The sequence below is a fragment of the Muscardinus avellanarius genome, assembly GCF_963383645.1.
Source record: "Muscardinus avellanarius genome assembly, chromosome: X".
Taxonomy (NCBI): domain Eukaryota; kingdom Metazoa; phylum Chordata; class Mammalia; order Rodentia; family Gliridae; genus Muscardinus; species Muscardinus avellanarius.
Window position 1 is genome coordinate 95,512,841 of NC_137792.1, and position 16,427 is coordinate 95,529,267.

Consider the following 16,427-nt stretch of genomic DNA (forward strand, 5'->3'; position numbering starts at 1 on the left):
TTTGGTGGGGATTCCTGTCGGCCTTGGAATTCTCTGTGTTCCTCAGCACCACTGTATCCTGTGCAAGAGTGAAGAGAATGCTCTCCTCCCTTCTTGTCTTACATTAGTCTCACCTTACATTAAAACAGTCAACAAATTATTATTGTTTGTGCTTTACGTGTACCAAATAAGTCTTCTTTTACCCCAAGATCAGAGTGGTTTTCTAGAAACAAATCCTTCATGTTTTAATTTTATCTCTTTTCTCAGGGCCCCATTACCCAATTACCTGCACAGTCTACTTAGTACTACGTATAACTGTTCTCTGTGCTCCTCTTCCGTTTGGGGTACAAAGACTACTTCCATTTCCCACCAAAACTCTCATTCAAATTGACTTCAAGGTCCCCACCATACCAGTATAATAAGCAGGCTCAGATAGTGTTAAAACCTCCAAGGGGAGAGGTAACTCCTTGAATTCAGGACACAGTTCCCCAAATATTTTATACACATGTATAACTGCCTTTCTATATGCTCTTCCCATCATTAGAATGTTCTTCCCTCTTCTTTGACTGGTAAACTCCTATTCATCCTTCCAGATCCACTCCAAATATCACCACTTCTATGGAGCACTGCCTGCTCCCTTCCTAGTGTTCCATCATTTCCCTTTTTCCCTTGTGTACTGTTTTATTCAACTACAGCAGGCTACTCCATGTCCTTGGAATTTATCACATCCTTAGTGCTTCTGTGCCTCCACATACAGCTCCCTTTGCGTGCAGTGCTCATGCCCTAATGTCTCCACTTAATGAACACCTGCTCATCTTTTAACACTCATCTCTGAAACTTGTCCACCTTCTTCAGGCACAGTTGTTCCCTCTTCTGTGTTCCCAGGAAATAACCAAAGCACTAACCATGCACCAGCCACTGTAGTAATTAGTTGACATGCATAACTTCTCATTTAATCTCCCCACCACTCTGTGTATTGGGTTCCATTATTGACCTATTTTAGAGATGACATTGAAGGCTTTTTCTTTTAGTGTGTCATTACAGTCTTGCACTGAATAACATTTTAGTCAGTGGTGGACTGAATATATGATGATGTCCCCATAAGACTCCAATGGTGCTGAAAAGTTCTTTCTTCCTAATTATGTCATAGTTGTAAATGGAAGTATTATGTACTATTTATGTTTATGATATATTCATGTTCATATAAAACTATAACACAAACTATTATGTACAGTCCATAATAATAATGATAGTAAATAACAGTGTTATAAATGACTCTTACTGTATAGTATACAGTAATATGCTTTTTTTGTGTGTGATATTGGGGATTGAACCCAGAGCATTCTAACTTTGAGCTACAACCAGAGACCTATTTTATTTATTTATTTTTATTATAAGACAGCCTAAGTTGCTGAGGGCCATTATTTTTTTTTAAATTTTTTTGGTGGTACTGGGGTTCCTGGAAACCCTTCTACCTTTGGGTTACACTCCAGACATATTTTTATACTTTTTTATTTGAAAACAGGGTCTCTCAAACTAGCCCAGCTGGCTTCGAACCTGTGTGATCCTCCTGTCTCCGCCTCCCAAGCATGGGGATTACAAGTGTGCGCCACCACGCCCGGCAATGAGAGTTTCTTAATAGACTTGGAATTGATCCATCATATGACTTAGTTATACCACTATTAATTATCTTTCCAAAAGAATTAAAGCCCTAATACTACAGTGATGCAGTAATATCCATGTTTATGGCAGCACAATTCACAACAGCCAAATTACGGAACCAAGCTAGCTTTCAACAGATGATGGTTAAAGAAAATGTGGTATATACACATAATGTAATTTTACTCAGCATAAAGAACAACAAAATTATGTCATTTTCAGGAAATGGATGGAACTAGAGAATATTGAGATCAATATAATGGTTGAGATCAACCAGTCTCAGAAAAGTCAAGGGTCATTTGTTTCTTTCATATGTGGAAGCTAGAGAGGAAATAGGAAACATATGGGACTTTAGACAGATGAGAGAGACCAGTAGAATAGAGGAAGGGGTGGAGTGGGAGGGAGGGAGTAGAAAAAAGAATGATCAAACACCTCCAGTAATGCTTTGTCCATATATGAATGCATCCCTACCAATCTGACTAACATGTATGGCAGAAAGGGAGGAAGAGGAGCAGGATGAGACGCAGAGGGAACTTTACCAAGTGATGGGTGTATGTATGTTTGTATCACTTTTTTGTGGTATTGGGGTTCCTGGAAACCATTCTACCTCTGGGCTACACTCCCAGACCTAATCATATATATATATATAATTTGAAAACAGGATCTCTTAAGCCAAGCTGGCTTTGAACCTGTGCGATCCTCCTGTCTCCGCCTCCCAAGCGCAGGGATTACAAGCGCGCACCACCACGCCTGGCCATTTGTATCACTTTGAACCTCTCACTATGATGTATAAATATAATGCACCAATAAAATCATAAAAGTTATCATTGAAGGAATTTTAAAATAAATTTAGTGTACCTTAAGTGTCCCAGTGTTTAAAAAGTTTACAGCTATGGAAAGTCATGCTGTAGGCCTTCACATTCATTCACGGCTCACTCACTAACACTGGGAACAATTTCCAGTCCTGAAAATTGCATTCATGGCAAATGCCATATATACATTTTTATCTTCCATATCATATTTTGTATTGTGCCTTTCCTATATTTAGATATATTGAGATTCAAAAAATTGTGATCTAATTGCTTGGAGTATTCAGTGCAATAACATGCCACAAAGTTTTATAGCCAAGGAACAATCATGTAGCCTAGATGCGTGGTAGACCGTAGCATTTAGGTTAGTGTAAGTGTGCGCTATGATGTCCACACAAGAGTGGAGTCACCTAATAACACACAGATTGTATCCAGGTCATTAAGTGGCACATGGCTGTATATGTGAAAATGTGAAGTACTTGCCCAGCCACAACCTTCCTAATTCAATTGGAGAGCTCTGAGAAAGCAGGGACCCAGTGCCCAGCACTTTCAGAATTCAGTAAATATTTGCCAAGTGAAGAGTCCATCTGATGAGATTTTTTTTTCTCCAGTTGGGAAAGAAAACAGCTTTGGGAATGCTTAAATATGCAGGGGGTAGGCAGTCCTTCAGGACATTTTCTCTGGAATCTTCCTAAGGAAAACTAATAAAACCTGGGTTAACAAGTACAAATGAAAAAGTACTTATTTGTTTTGCAAAATGATTTGCCATAAGATGTCATCTAGGAAAGCTGATAAATATTAGATTTACATATAGACTTTTAAAAATTCTAGATCTGAGTCTGGCATGGTGGTAGTCAGACTCTGATACCTATAATCCTAGTACTAGAAAGGCTGAGAATCACAGGTTTGAGGTTAGCTTCAGTAACTTAGACCCTGTTTCAAATTAAAAAATAAAACTAATTATGGGGTGTAGCTAAGGGGTAGAATGCCCCTGGGTTCAATTCCCAGTAACAAAAAAAGTATTTTTCTATATCAGATGCTTCTGCATTTGTAGTATAGGGCTCACAGCAATGCTCAGCTCTGAGGAATTCTTGCTGTAATTTCACTCTTGTGAATTAAGAAAGAATATCTATGTTTTTGTATATATTATACATGCTATTAATACTATATTATAATATCCAGAATACTATATATATATATATATATATATATAGTGTGTGTGTGTGTGTGTGTGTGTGTGTGTGTGTGTATGCGTGTAAGTAATTTAGGCTACAACCTGGTATGTATGAAACCTTCATAAAATGACCCAGACAAGATACAAAAGGCCTGGTTTCAAGTTAATATAGACAAAAGGAGCTTTGAATTGTCCCTGGGTATAAGCAGCTTCCTATCTAAGAATCAAGTATTGGCCAAAAGTTTAAAATTCAGCATGCAAGCCTACTGTAGTGGCACATGCTTGTAATCCCAGCATTTGGGAGGCTGAGACTGAGGATCATGGTTTGAGAAGAGCCTCCACTACTACTTAGTGAGGCCCTTTGCAACTCAGTGAGTCCCTGTTTCAAAATAAAGAATAAAAATAGAGCTGGGGTGCAGCTCGGAGGTAGAACGCTCCTGGGTTCCATCCCCAGTACCCCCCCCACACACACACACACAATCAGCATATATTTTCTGTTTTTTGTGGTACTGGGTTTTCTGAAAGCCCTTCTACCTCCGGGCTACACTCCCAGACCTACTTTATATTATTTTTATTTGGAAACAGGGTCTCTTAAGCCAGCGCGCCTGGCTTTGAACCTGGACGATCTTCCTGTCTCCGCCTCCCAAGCTTATATAAATACCATTCTATTTGATGCTCAAATTCTCAAGCCATTCCACACAAGCCTAAATGTAGCCAACTTCTATTTACTAATTAGTACCTGTTTAAGCTTGGTACTGGGGGCAGGGGCAGGTGGTGAGGAGAGGGAGGAGCAGGGAATTTCCTCTTACTTTCTGGGTGGGAGGGGTGAAGGACAGGTTCTAGGCAAAATCTCAAATAAGACAAAGTTTCTACTTGACAGTCTCCCCTCTCGTCCACCTCATCACACCTGTCTAGGTCCCCAGTGCCATTGCCGCACCCTTTGGACTCAGATGCCACACCTGCCTTACTCCACAAAGAACCCCAGGCACCACCACCATTAACCACCTGGCACAGCAATCAAACCTTGAATCTCTTCAGGACAGCTGTCTGGCATTAAGGAGGAAGCAATTTTAATTAAGGGAGTGAGAGTTGCTTAACTTATATACTTTTCACATTTCAAGACTTTATTATTCTGTATTATCCTCAAAATGAATCCCCCAATTATAAAATCACAGGCAGAGAGCCAAAGTGAATGAAATCCTCCTTCGTCTCCTTTTAAACTTGCTCCTTCTCTGACATACTTAGGTTGGATTTGTTTATTATGGGAAGTGGCACCTTTCCTGGCCATGGGGGCAGTAGTGAGGGGGACAGTGCTGCCTGTCTCCAGGGATCACCAAGACCTCTCTGTGGCTCTTTGGTTGTCACTCACTCTGACATGGTCCTGTGGTAGTCCTAGGAGGAAGCTATGTAAAAGGAACTTTGAAGCTTGAATGCATCCCTGTGGGGAGCTCTCTTCATCAGGGGGAGAGACAGAAATACTGCAGAAAGGCTTTATCCACTTTCTTTCGTGCAATCAAGGTGTTCGCTTCTGTTCAAAGAATCACGAAAACTCATAATAAATTGGAGCCATGCCAGTGAGGAGTCCACTCTCATTAGGAAAAGATAGAAAGTTAATACATTCAAACAATCATATTTCTTTTTCTCCATGTTTTCTGCATCTCTTCATCTCAGTTTCCTTTTCTGTAAAATGAGGATAAGAATAATCTCTATCTCATGGAATTTTGTAAGCTTTAAATGCCATCTTATAGAGTGCCTGGTAGTGACTGGCATGCAACAAGTGTACTGTAATTGCTTTTAAAAATCAAGTGGATTATTTATTCTGGAACTCTAGTAGTTCAAAGAATGGGGAGAGTACTTTCTTCAATTAATTGGAGTTAATTTCAGGCATAAAGTGTAACCTGATCATGACTTTGAAGGAAGTTCCAACCTGAAGGAGCCAACAAGAAGAAACCTTTGGGGTTCTGGTGTAAAGGAGAGGGGACTGTTCCCGTGGGACCTCAGTAAGGTCTTAGTAAGAATAAGAACCTAACTTTAGTGCTAAGGAGAGGAAGAAAAATCTACCCACCAGTAACCAGGAGTTCTGGCTGCTGCATTTAGGACTTGTTGTTGTTTTGTTTTGTTTTGTGCTACTGGATATTGAACCCAGGGGCATTCTACCTTTGTGCTGCATCCTCAGCCTTTATTTTTTACTTGGAAGCAGGGCCTCAATAAATTGCTGAGAATATTACTACACTGCTGAGTGTGGCTACAAACCTACAATCCTCTTGTTTCACCCTCCCAAGTACTGAAATAACAGGCATGCTGCATTTAGTTTTAAAATGTAATTTTATGACTATGACATAGGGAAACCTGTTGAACTGCTTGTTTTTTTTTTTCTTAAAAAGTGATCTGAGGCTTGCTATTAACCAGATTTCAATCAAAGTCCGCATCATATTGTGTCATGGCTATTTTCAATGTTGATTTACTTTCAGACTGTATTAAAAAAAAGGGCTTCCACTCATTTATGGAGTACATTCAGTAGGCCAGGCACTATTCTTGGCTCTGGGATTCCAATGGTGAGTGAACAAGGTAGAAGCAGTATCTTTTTGCATAGAAGTGAGGTAGCGTACCGGGTAATACAGATTCTTAACACCTAATTACATGTGATGGATAGTATAAAAAGGGCTAGTTGAAGATGCTATGATAATGAAAATTACAGGAACTTGCCCTTAAATGTAGAAGAAAGGAAGATTTGTCAAAGGAAATGACATTGAAGGTGAGATTTAAGAATTGGGCTGTGTGTGGTGGCACATGTCTCTAATCCAGTACTTGGGAGACTGAGATAGGAGGATCAGATAGGGGTTGAGGCCAGAATCAGCAACTAAGTGAGACCCTCAACAACTTAGTGAGACCCTGTTTCAAAATAAAATCTAAATGGGCCAGCAGTATAGCTCAGAGGTAGAATGTCACTGGTTTTGATTCCCAGCACCAAAAAAAGTAAGAGTTGAGGTTCCACAACTATGTATACCTTTTGGTGGTACTGAAGATGGAACCCAGGGGAATTCTACCTCCGAGCTATACCCCAGTCCTATTTTTTTTTATTTTGAAACAGTCTCACTGAGTTGCAAAGGGCCTTGCTAAGTAGCTGAGGCTGTCCACGAACCATGATCCTCCAGTCTCATCCTCCCAAATGCTAGGATTACAAGTGTGCACCACCACGCCCAGCTTATATTTTTATATTTTAAAGGAGATTGAACTTTTGGACTGGAGACTTAATTCTTCAGGGTGACTCCTGTTACAATGTGAAGAAATTTCAACCAGGAACATTAAAAGCAGAAGCCCAAGAAATATGGAACAAAAGACAGGGAAATTTTTGATGGGGGAAAAGTATATAAATGTGAACTACTTTCTAAAAAGTCTGGCTTAAGCATTATTCTCCAGAGTGAGTGTGGAAACTGCCTGGGTGTGGGGTGAGGACAATGGTGTAGCAAAGTGAGAAACGTGTTATCACTGATACTGTTTAGATTGCTGGTGCACAGTAATAATGAAAACAACTTTTAGCTGGTTTTAAACATATAGGCAACCATTCACATGTTGAGGGCACCTCACTGGAGCACCGCCACCCCATTCCTATATGCCACTAGGAGGCAGTCAGGCAGAGGTTGGAGAAATGCAAAGTTTGGATCCCAATTCTCAGGAGAATTTTGCTCTACAATTCTAAGAAAATCAGCGCTCTGGAGGACCTCTTGGAATGTGGCCTCTCCTCAAGGAGCCGAAGTCATCACTGTACACTTGCTGTGTTAGTGCCAGGGAAAGTAGCCACTTATGGCCCTGAGGTCACGACAGGCAGAGAGAAGAATTGAGGCAATCAGCTGGTTGTCAGGCAACCGAAACCCCCCCTCTGCAAAGACTGGCTGATTGTTTCCTCAAATGTCCCTTTTGCTTTGGCTAGTGAAGATCCAGTCTGAGTGTGATTACTCTCCTGGATCTGAAACAAAGGCATAATCATCACATGGGGTGGGAATGGAAAGGACCAGATATTAACCCCAAGCAGTGGTCAGGGGGATGCCTTGAGAGAAGATTCTGATGAGATGCAGAGGGGAAGGAGAAGGAGGTGTTGTGGAAAGGAAAAGGTCAGCTTGCATCTGAAGTCAGAACTGCAGCCTATGGGGTGCCCTGAAGTTTCAGAAACTGAGGAAAAGCTCCAAGAATATTGAGACATTCTGACAACTTTGAACAGGGAGCCCCTCCAGAAAAGCACAGACAATTCGAGCTGATTGAATGACTTGGGATATAAAATGGGACTCTGAATTGATGAGTTGGGGAAGATTTGAAAGCAAGTGTAGGAGAAAAGTCAGGAGAGAATAAATGGAAGAGAAAATCTCAAAAAGAAAGGAAGTCTAATCTTCTCTAGTCTTCAGTCTGCTAAAGTTTGGAATTACATATTTTTTTCTTTGCCTTCTCAACAAACTAAAATATGGGTATTTTTTTTACCTTAGTTATGTATTTGTCAGCCCTTTTCTGGTGCTCAGCACCCTCTTGTTTCCTCTTGAGTGTTTTCCAACACTGATAGAAGCTAGAGAACATTTAGAGTTTGGAGCATTTAAAGCCAACCAAACAATAATCTACCTATAGAAGTTTGACTCTCAGAAACAGAAATACAAAAAGGATACATTTTCCCAAGCACACAGGGCACCCCAAATGCTATTAGACTTGCTTGAGGCCATTTCTGATCCAGGCTCTTCTTTTAGAATGGAAATGTTCACTTCCTCTGAAACAAGCCATGATCCAAGCTAATCTGTTAATAACTATTAATATATTGATGCCCAACCCAGTGAGAAGTTTGTATCTTATGAAGAAAACTTTCTGTGTCCATATGGTTTCTTTAGTCAACCAAAATTTTCCATGATTATCTCATAACAGCACTTGCATGTCTAGTGCCTGCTGATGAGAAAATACATAATGAAAAAGTTACCAGGAATTCAGCCATATCTTAATAAGGCTGTGCATTGTATCAATCATAATAACACCTATGTTTGATTGAGAAATAGTAGTAAATAAGTGTATACTACATATTTATTCAAAATAAAAATTGTACCCTGATCACAGGTAAATTTTCAAATTCCTCACAATCTCTCAGAGAGTTGTGGCACCAAATTAAGAACCATTGCCTGAACCAGAAAAAAATGGTTGAAACAAGAAGATTAATCTATGAAAGTTTTGCACTTTGCTCGGAGGTAGTATTCTGAGCTCAATCCCCAGTACCAAAAAAAAAAAGAAAGAAAGAATGGCCTTTGTCGGGCATGGTAGCACCTGTAATTCCAGTAAGAGGGAGGCTGAGACAGGAGGATAATAGCACATTTGAAAACAGCCTCAGCCTGCTTAGCAAAGCCGTTCATAACAATGTGACCCTGTTTCAAAAAAAAAAGTTTAATGGGTTAGAGGTGTAACTTCAAGGTAGAATATCCCTGAGTTCAGTACACTGTATGGGGGGAGATAATAGAAAGCTTTGCACTGACGATACTTTTGTATCAGTATGGTAGGGTGAAACCTCTATCATGTACCCCCAAAACATTTTTCTGTAGATCTGAGTATAGTTATATCTAACAAAAGATAAATGAAGAAATGTTCATATTTCAGGAAGCCACCCTAAATGTGAATGACTACCACAGAGACAATGCTGGAAAGACCTTATGGAACATTCAGTGTTTCACTTTTCCAAGAAGAGATTGCCAATGAATAGGCTGTCTACTGTCACAATGCAAAATAATTTATTTCCCCAAATAGAGTTAATAGAAAAAGAGTCACACAACTCTATGAATGGACTAAAATGCACTTAATTGTACACTTTAAAATGATGAATTTATGGCATGTGAATTATAGTTCAATACAAGTATCATTTTAAAAAACAAATTACATAAATATTAGGAAGTATATCGAGCTCAGCACAACTACATTTTAAGATCCTAGTATCAACACCAGGCGTGGTGGCGCACACTTGTAATCCCCGTGCTTGGGAGGCAGATACAGGAGGATCTCGCAGGTTCTAAGCAAGCCTCGCTGTCTTAAGAGACCCTGTTTCCAAATAAAAATATTAAAAAATAGGTCTCTGGGAGTGTAGCCTGGAGGTAGAAGAGTTTCCAAGAACCCCAGCACCACCAAAAAAAGGAAGAAAAAAGGGAACATCTGTAGACAACCTGCTCACAGTGACAGAGAGCAGAACCCGCTGCACAGCAAGGCCAGTGCTGGGGCCTCTGAGGTCGGGATCAGAGCCTGCCATGAGGAAAGGCCAATGCTGAGGCCTCCTAGGCTGAGATCTGAGCCTGCCATGTGGTTTGGCCAGTGCTGGGGCCAGCAAGGCCGGGATTGGAGCCTGCCACAAGGCAAGGCCAGTTCTGGGGCCTCCTAGGCTGGGATCAGAGCATGCCAAGGGGTGAGGCTGGTGCTGGGGTCTCCAAGGCCAGGATCAGAGCCTGCCAAGGGTGAGGCCAGTGTCAGGGCCAGTGAGGCCAGGATCAGAGCCTGCCTTGAGGCAAGGCCTGTACTGGGGCCTCCGAGTCCAGGATCTGAGCCTGCCGAGGTGTGAGGCCGGTGATGGTGCCTCAGAGCCCGGGAGGGAAGTCCGCCAAGGGATGAGGCCAGTGCCAGGGCCAGCAAGGCCGGGACTGAAACCTGCCATGAGGCAAGGCCGGTGCTGGGGCTTCCGAGGCAGGGATCAGAGCCTGCCGAGGGGAGAGGCCGGTGCCTGGGCCAGCATGCCCGGGATCAGAGCCTGCCACAAGGCAAGGCCTGTTCTGGGGCCAGCGAGGTTGGGATGGAAGCCTGCTGAGGGGTGAGATAGGTGCCAGGGCCAGCGAGGCCGAGAACAGAGCCTGCCACAAGGCAAGGCTGGTGCTGGGGCCGCATAGGCTGGGATCAGAGCATGCTGAGGGGTGAGGCCAGGATCAGAGCCTGCCAAGGGGTGAGGCCAGTGCCGGTGCCAGTGAGGCCAGGACTAGAGACTTCCATGAGGCAAGGCCGGTGCTGGGGTGTCTGAGGCCGGGATTGGAGCCTGCGGAGGGGTTTGAATGGTACCTGGGCCTGAGAGGCAGGAATGGAGTCAGCCATGAGGCAAGGCCATTGATGGAGCTAGTGAGGCCAAGATAGGAGCTTGCCTTAAGGCAAGGCCTGTGCTGAGGCCAGTGAGTCCAAGATCAGAGCCTGCCACAAGGCAAGGCTGGTGCTGGGGCCTCCGAGGCTGGAATCAGAGCCTGCCATGAGGCAAGGCCAGTGCTGGGGCCTCAGAGGCCTTGAGCGAAGCCTGCCATGAGGCAAGGCCTGTGCTGTGGCCTCCGAGGCTGGAATCAGAGCCTGCCGAGGGATGAGGCTGGTGCTGGGGCCAGCAAGGCCAGGATTGGAGCCTGCCACAAGGCAAGGCCAGTGCTGGGGCCTCTGAAGCCGGGATTGGAGCCTGCCCAGGGGTGAGGCCAGTGCCAGGGCCAGCGAGGCCGGGATTGGAGCCTGCCATGAGGCAAAGCTGGTGCCAGGGCCTCTGAGGCCGAGATCAGAGCCTGCTGAGGGGTGAGGCTGGTGTCAGGGTCAGCGAGGCCGGGATCGGAGCCTGCTGAGGGGTGAGGCCCGTACTGGGTCTTCCGAGGCTGGGATTGGAGCCTGCCAAGGGGTGAGGCTGTTGCCGGGGCCAGCAAGGGTGGGATCGGAGACTGTCATGGGGCAAGGCTGCTGCTGGGGCCTCCGAGGCCAAGATTGGAGCCTGCTGATGGGTGAGGCCGGTGCCAGGGTCAGCAAGGCTGGGATTGGAGCCTGCCATGAAGCAAGGCTGGTGCCAGGTCCAGTGAAGCCATGATCGGAGCCTGCCATGAGGCAAGGCTGATGCTGAGGCCTCCGAGGCTGGGATTGGAGCCTTCCGAGGGGTGAGGCCTGTGCTGGAGCCAGCAAGTCTAGGATCGGCGCCTGCTGTAAGGCATGGCCGGTGTTGTGGCCTCAGAGGCCAGGACGAAGCCTGCCATGAGGCAAGGCCGGAACTGGGGCCTCCGAGGCCAGGATTGGAGCCTGCCAAGGGGTGAGGCAGGTGCCGGGGCCAGTGAGTCCAGGATCAGAACCTGCCATGAGGCAAGACCGGTGCTGGGGCCTCTAAGGCTGGGATCGGAGCCTGCCATGAGGCAAGGGCAGTGCTGGGGCTTCAGAGGCCTTGAGCAAAGCCTGCCATGCTGGGGCAAGGCCGGTGCTGGGGCCTCTGAGGCTGGGATCGGAGCCTGCTGAGCAGTGAGGCCTGTGCCCAGGCCAGCAAGGACGGGATTGGAGCCTGCTATGAGGCAAGGCCAATACTGGGGCCAACGAGGCCAGGATCAGAGTCTGCCGGGTAGCAAGGCTGGTTCTGGGGCCAGCGAGGCGGGATCAGAGCCTGCTATGAGTCAAGGCCAGTGCTGAGGCCAGCGAGGCCAGGATCAGAGTCTGCAGGGTGGCAAGATCGGTGCAGGGGCCAGCAAGGCTGGGATTGGAGCCTGCTGAGTGGTGAGGCCAGTGCCAGGGCCTTCAAGAGTGGGATTGGAGCCTGCAATGCGGCATCCACAGAGAAATATCACAGAAAACAAGAAATCAGATGCTTTCCCTAATATGCAAATACTAGGAAGAAATGGGTAATAGGAGGAAATCTAGTTGAAGAAAGGGCCCTATGGAGGAGCAATCAAAGCGGCCTATCAGAGTGGATGGGATGGGGGAAGATGGAATCTCTTTAAAGCACATGATGTACTTAACAAATATATCAAAGTCAATCACTAAATCAAGCAGGGGATTGAGGGAGGGGGAGGGAATAGAATGTGAATTGGAAAAGGCTAATTGGATGATGTATGCGTGTATATCCTCACAAGTCTTTTATGCCATTGAGATGTTTCACTACAATACACAAATAAAAATATATTTAAAAAAAGATCTTAGTATCTGAGCCCCTTGATCCTCCAATATCCAGTACATGTGACTTTGTGAATCCTCAGGCCGCAGAAAACTGACTCCTAATTATATTTTCTATTGACTGTGCATTCTAAGAGAAACCAGTAATTAACAATAGGAAGCAGTGAAGTGGAGTAGAGTGGTTAAAACATGAGCACGGGAGCTGTGTATCGTGTACATGCCTATAATTCTAGCTATTTGGGAGGCCCAGGCAGGAGGATAGAAAATTTGAGGACACCTTCAGCAACTTAGCAATACCCTGTCTTAAAATAAAAAAAAAAAAAAACATTTGTGGATATAGCTCAAAGTTAGAATGCCCTGAGTACAATCCCCACTACCAAAAACAAAACAAGCAAAAACAACCCAATACTGAAATCAGCCTGAGTTCCTGTCCCTGCTGTATGACTCTGAGTAAAACGTTTCATCTTTCTGAGCCTTATCGTTTCATCATATTGATTATCCCTGCCTCCTAAAGCTACTTTGAGGAATAATGAGTTAATGGACACAAAATGCTTAGCATAATGCCAGCTGATTCAAACTTCCCTGAGGCTATTCGATAATGCGAAATTATTATTTAGTAAATAATGACAGCTGCCAAAGAAATTGAAGGTGGTGAGATCTTGCTAACTCTCTCCAACCTTCCTACCAGATTATAATAAAAACAAGGGCTTAAGTAAAAATTTGCCTCAGACAGACATTTATTCATTAGCAAAGTAGATACAACATCATAAAACCTATTTCATAAGCTTGATGAATCCTTAGATCTCTATCTTTTAAGTATTTGAGCACATGTTATGAAAGACACAGACTCTAGTTAGCACCCGGAAATCTGAAATCCTCCTAAACGATGGCTGATCACATGACCCATTTAAGCACTCAAGTCAACCTATGGAGTACAGGTTAAAGGATCTGATAGATTCTTATATCCTCTTAATACAAAGATGGGGAATGGAATGTCTTATTTTTGGTACAGGGGTTTGAATACAAAGGCATTCCACCTCTGAACTATACCCCCAGCTCTTAGTATTTTATTTTGGAATAGAGTCTCACTAAGTTGCAGAGGGTCTCACTTAGTTGCGGAAACTGGCTCCAACATGCAATCCTTTTGTCTCAGCCTCCTAAATGCTTGGATTATAGGCAAGTGCCACCACATCCAGCTGGTAGTGCCTTTTATTTGTTTTTGCTAATCGACATATATTGGATACCTTTAATTTTACAAACAAGAGCCTATTTCTAATAAACATCATATTAATATGACAACAGTTTCACCAATAAAAATGACTTGGCATACAGTCTGTTAGTGAAATGTCAGTTCTTGTATTAGATACCAATAGAAAGGGACTTATAGTAACCAAATCTGTAGTGTAATCCTTTCTAATAAATTATCTCTACCCACTCTATACAATACATTTTTCTTTTTTTCTTTTTTTGAGGTACTGGGGTTCCTGGAAACCCTTCTACCTCCAGCTACACTCCAAGACCAATTTTTATATTTTTATTTGGAAACAGGGTCTCTTAAGCCAGCGAGGCTGGCTTCAAACCTGCCCGATCCTCCTGTCTCTACCTCCCAAGCACGGGGATTACAAGTGTGCACCACCACGCCTGGCTAGACAATGCATTCTTATATATATATAGAATGATCCAAGGTCCTCTTTGCCTAAGTTGCCAAATCATGTACATAGCATTTTGTGCTATTCTATTTTCTTCTTTATTCCTTTAGAATCTGTAATGATGTTCACTTTCTCATTACTGATATAGGAATAATTTGTTTATTTCCTTTTTCTTGTTGGTCAATCTAGCCAGATGTTCATTAATTTTATTGATCTTTTTGAGAAAACCAACTTTTCATCTCATTGATTTTCTTTAGCTTTTCTGACTATTGCTGTTAATTTCTGCTCTTGTTATTATTTATTTCTTCTTGCTTTGAATTAAATTTGCTATAATTTTTCTAGTTTCTCAAAGTCGAAGTTTAGAATGCTGATTTGAGACCTTATTTATTTCTAGTATAAGCATTAAATAACATTAATTTTCCTTTAAGTGCTGCTTTAATTGCATCTCATAGCTATGTCTTGTGTTTTTACTTTCACTCTGTTCAAAATAGCTGTTTAATTTTCCCTGGAGACTTACTCTTTGACCTGTGTGTTATATAGTGTGTTCTTTCATTTCTGAATACTTGGAGATTATCTAAATATTTTGTTACTCACTTTTAGTTTAATTCTGTTAAGATTTTTGTATGATTCTTATTTGTTTAAAAATTTTAAGGTTTGGTATAAGTTCCATACACATATCAGAAGAATGTGTATTCTCCTTTTGTTGAATGAACTGTTTTAATAATGCAAATTAGGTCAAGTTATTGATAGTGTTGTTCTAGTCGTCTATATCCTAAATGATTGTCTATATTCTTGTTTATCAGTGACTAAGAGAGGGAAATCTGGTGGTTCACCAATAATTATAGATTTCATATTTCCCCTTATTTATATTAATTTCACTAAAGTATTTGAAATTCTGTTGTTACACACATACACATTTAAAGTTGTTACATTTTCAGGAAGAATTGACTCTTATAACTATGGAATGTCTGCTAGGCATCTCATAATATTCCTTATTCTATTATTTGTATATTTCTTATTCTGAAGCTACTTTATTTGATGACAGTATAGCCATTATAGCTTGCTTTCTTTCTTTTTTAGTTTTCTTGACATAAAGTTTTCATCCTTTTACTTTTTTTTACTTTGTCTGGTACTAGGGATTGAACCCAGGGGCATTCTACCTCAGAGCTACGTACCCTGCCCTATTTTTTATTCTTTATTTTGAAAGAGGATCTCCCTAAATTGCAGAGGCTCTTACTAAGTAGCTTAGACTGGCAGTGAACCTGCAATCCTTCTGTATCAGCCTCCCAAGTAATGAGATTACAAGTGTGCACCACCATGCCTGGCTCATTCTTTTACTTTGCAACCTGAGTCTTTATATTTAAGGTGGATTTTATGTAGATAGAATAGAGTTGGGTCTTGTGTTTTTGTGTAGTCTGAAATCACTCTTTCTTATTAATTAATTTATTTATTTATTGTAGGACTGCGGATTGCACCCAAAGATTTCTACTGTTGAGCTATATCCTCAGCATTTTGTTTTTGAGACAGGGCCTCCCCAAGTTGACAAGGCTGGCCTCAAATGTGCAATTCTCTTGTCTCAGCCTTCCATGTACTATGATTACAGGTGTGCACCACCTCACCAAGCCATTTTATAAAATATTTTCACAGGTTTGAAGCCAGCCTCAACAACTTAGCAAGACCCCCAGCAACCTAGATAGAACCTGTTTCAAAATGAAAATTAAAATATGGCCAGGGGTGTTCAATCCTTAGTACCACAAAAAATTAACACTAAAACGTAAAAACAGTACAAACTTTGTGTTTTTGCATGAAAACACAAAAGTTTTACAAATTAATGGGGCACCATGTTGTGTTTAAATAAATGTAAACATTGCATAATACTTAATCTATTTTTTACAAAACAAAAATGGAGGCCCGGCGTGGCAGCGCATGCTTGTAATCCCAGCATTCGGGAGGCAGACACTGGGTTCTCGGACAACCCCAGCTACTTAGTGAGGCCTTTTGTAACTCAGTGAGACCTTGTTTCAAAAAAATAAAAAGACTAAAAACTAGGACTGGGGGTTTAGCTTGGAGGTAAAATGTTCCTGGGTTCCGTCCCTGGTACCACACACAGACAAACCTCCCCCAAAACAAAAATAGATGGTATGCATTTACAGCATACAAGGTGACTTATTTGATATATGAATACACTGTAAAATGACTATATAATTTAATTAATGTATACATAATCTCATATACTTATTTTATTGTGCTGAGAAAAATCTAAAATCTACC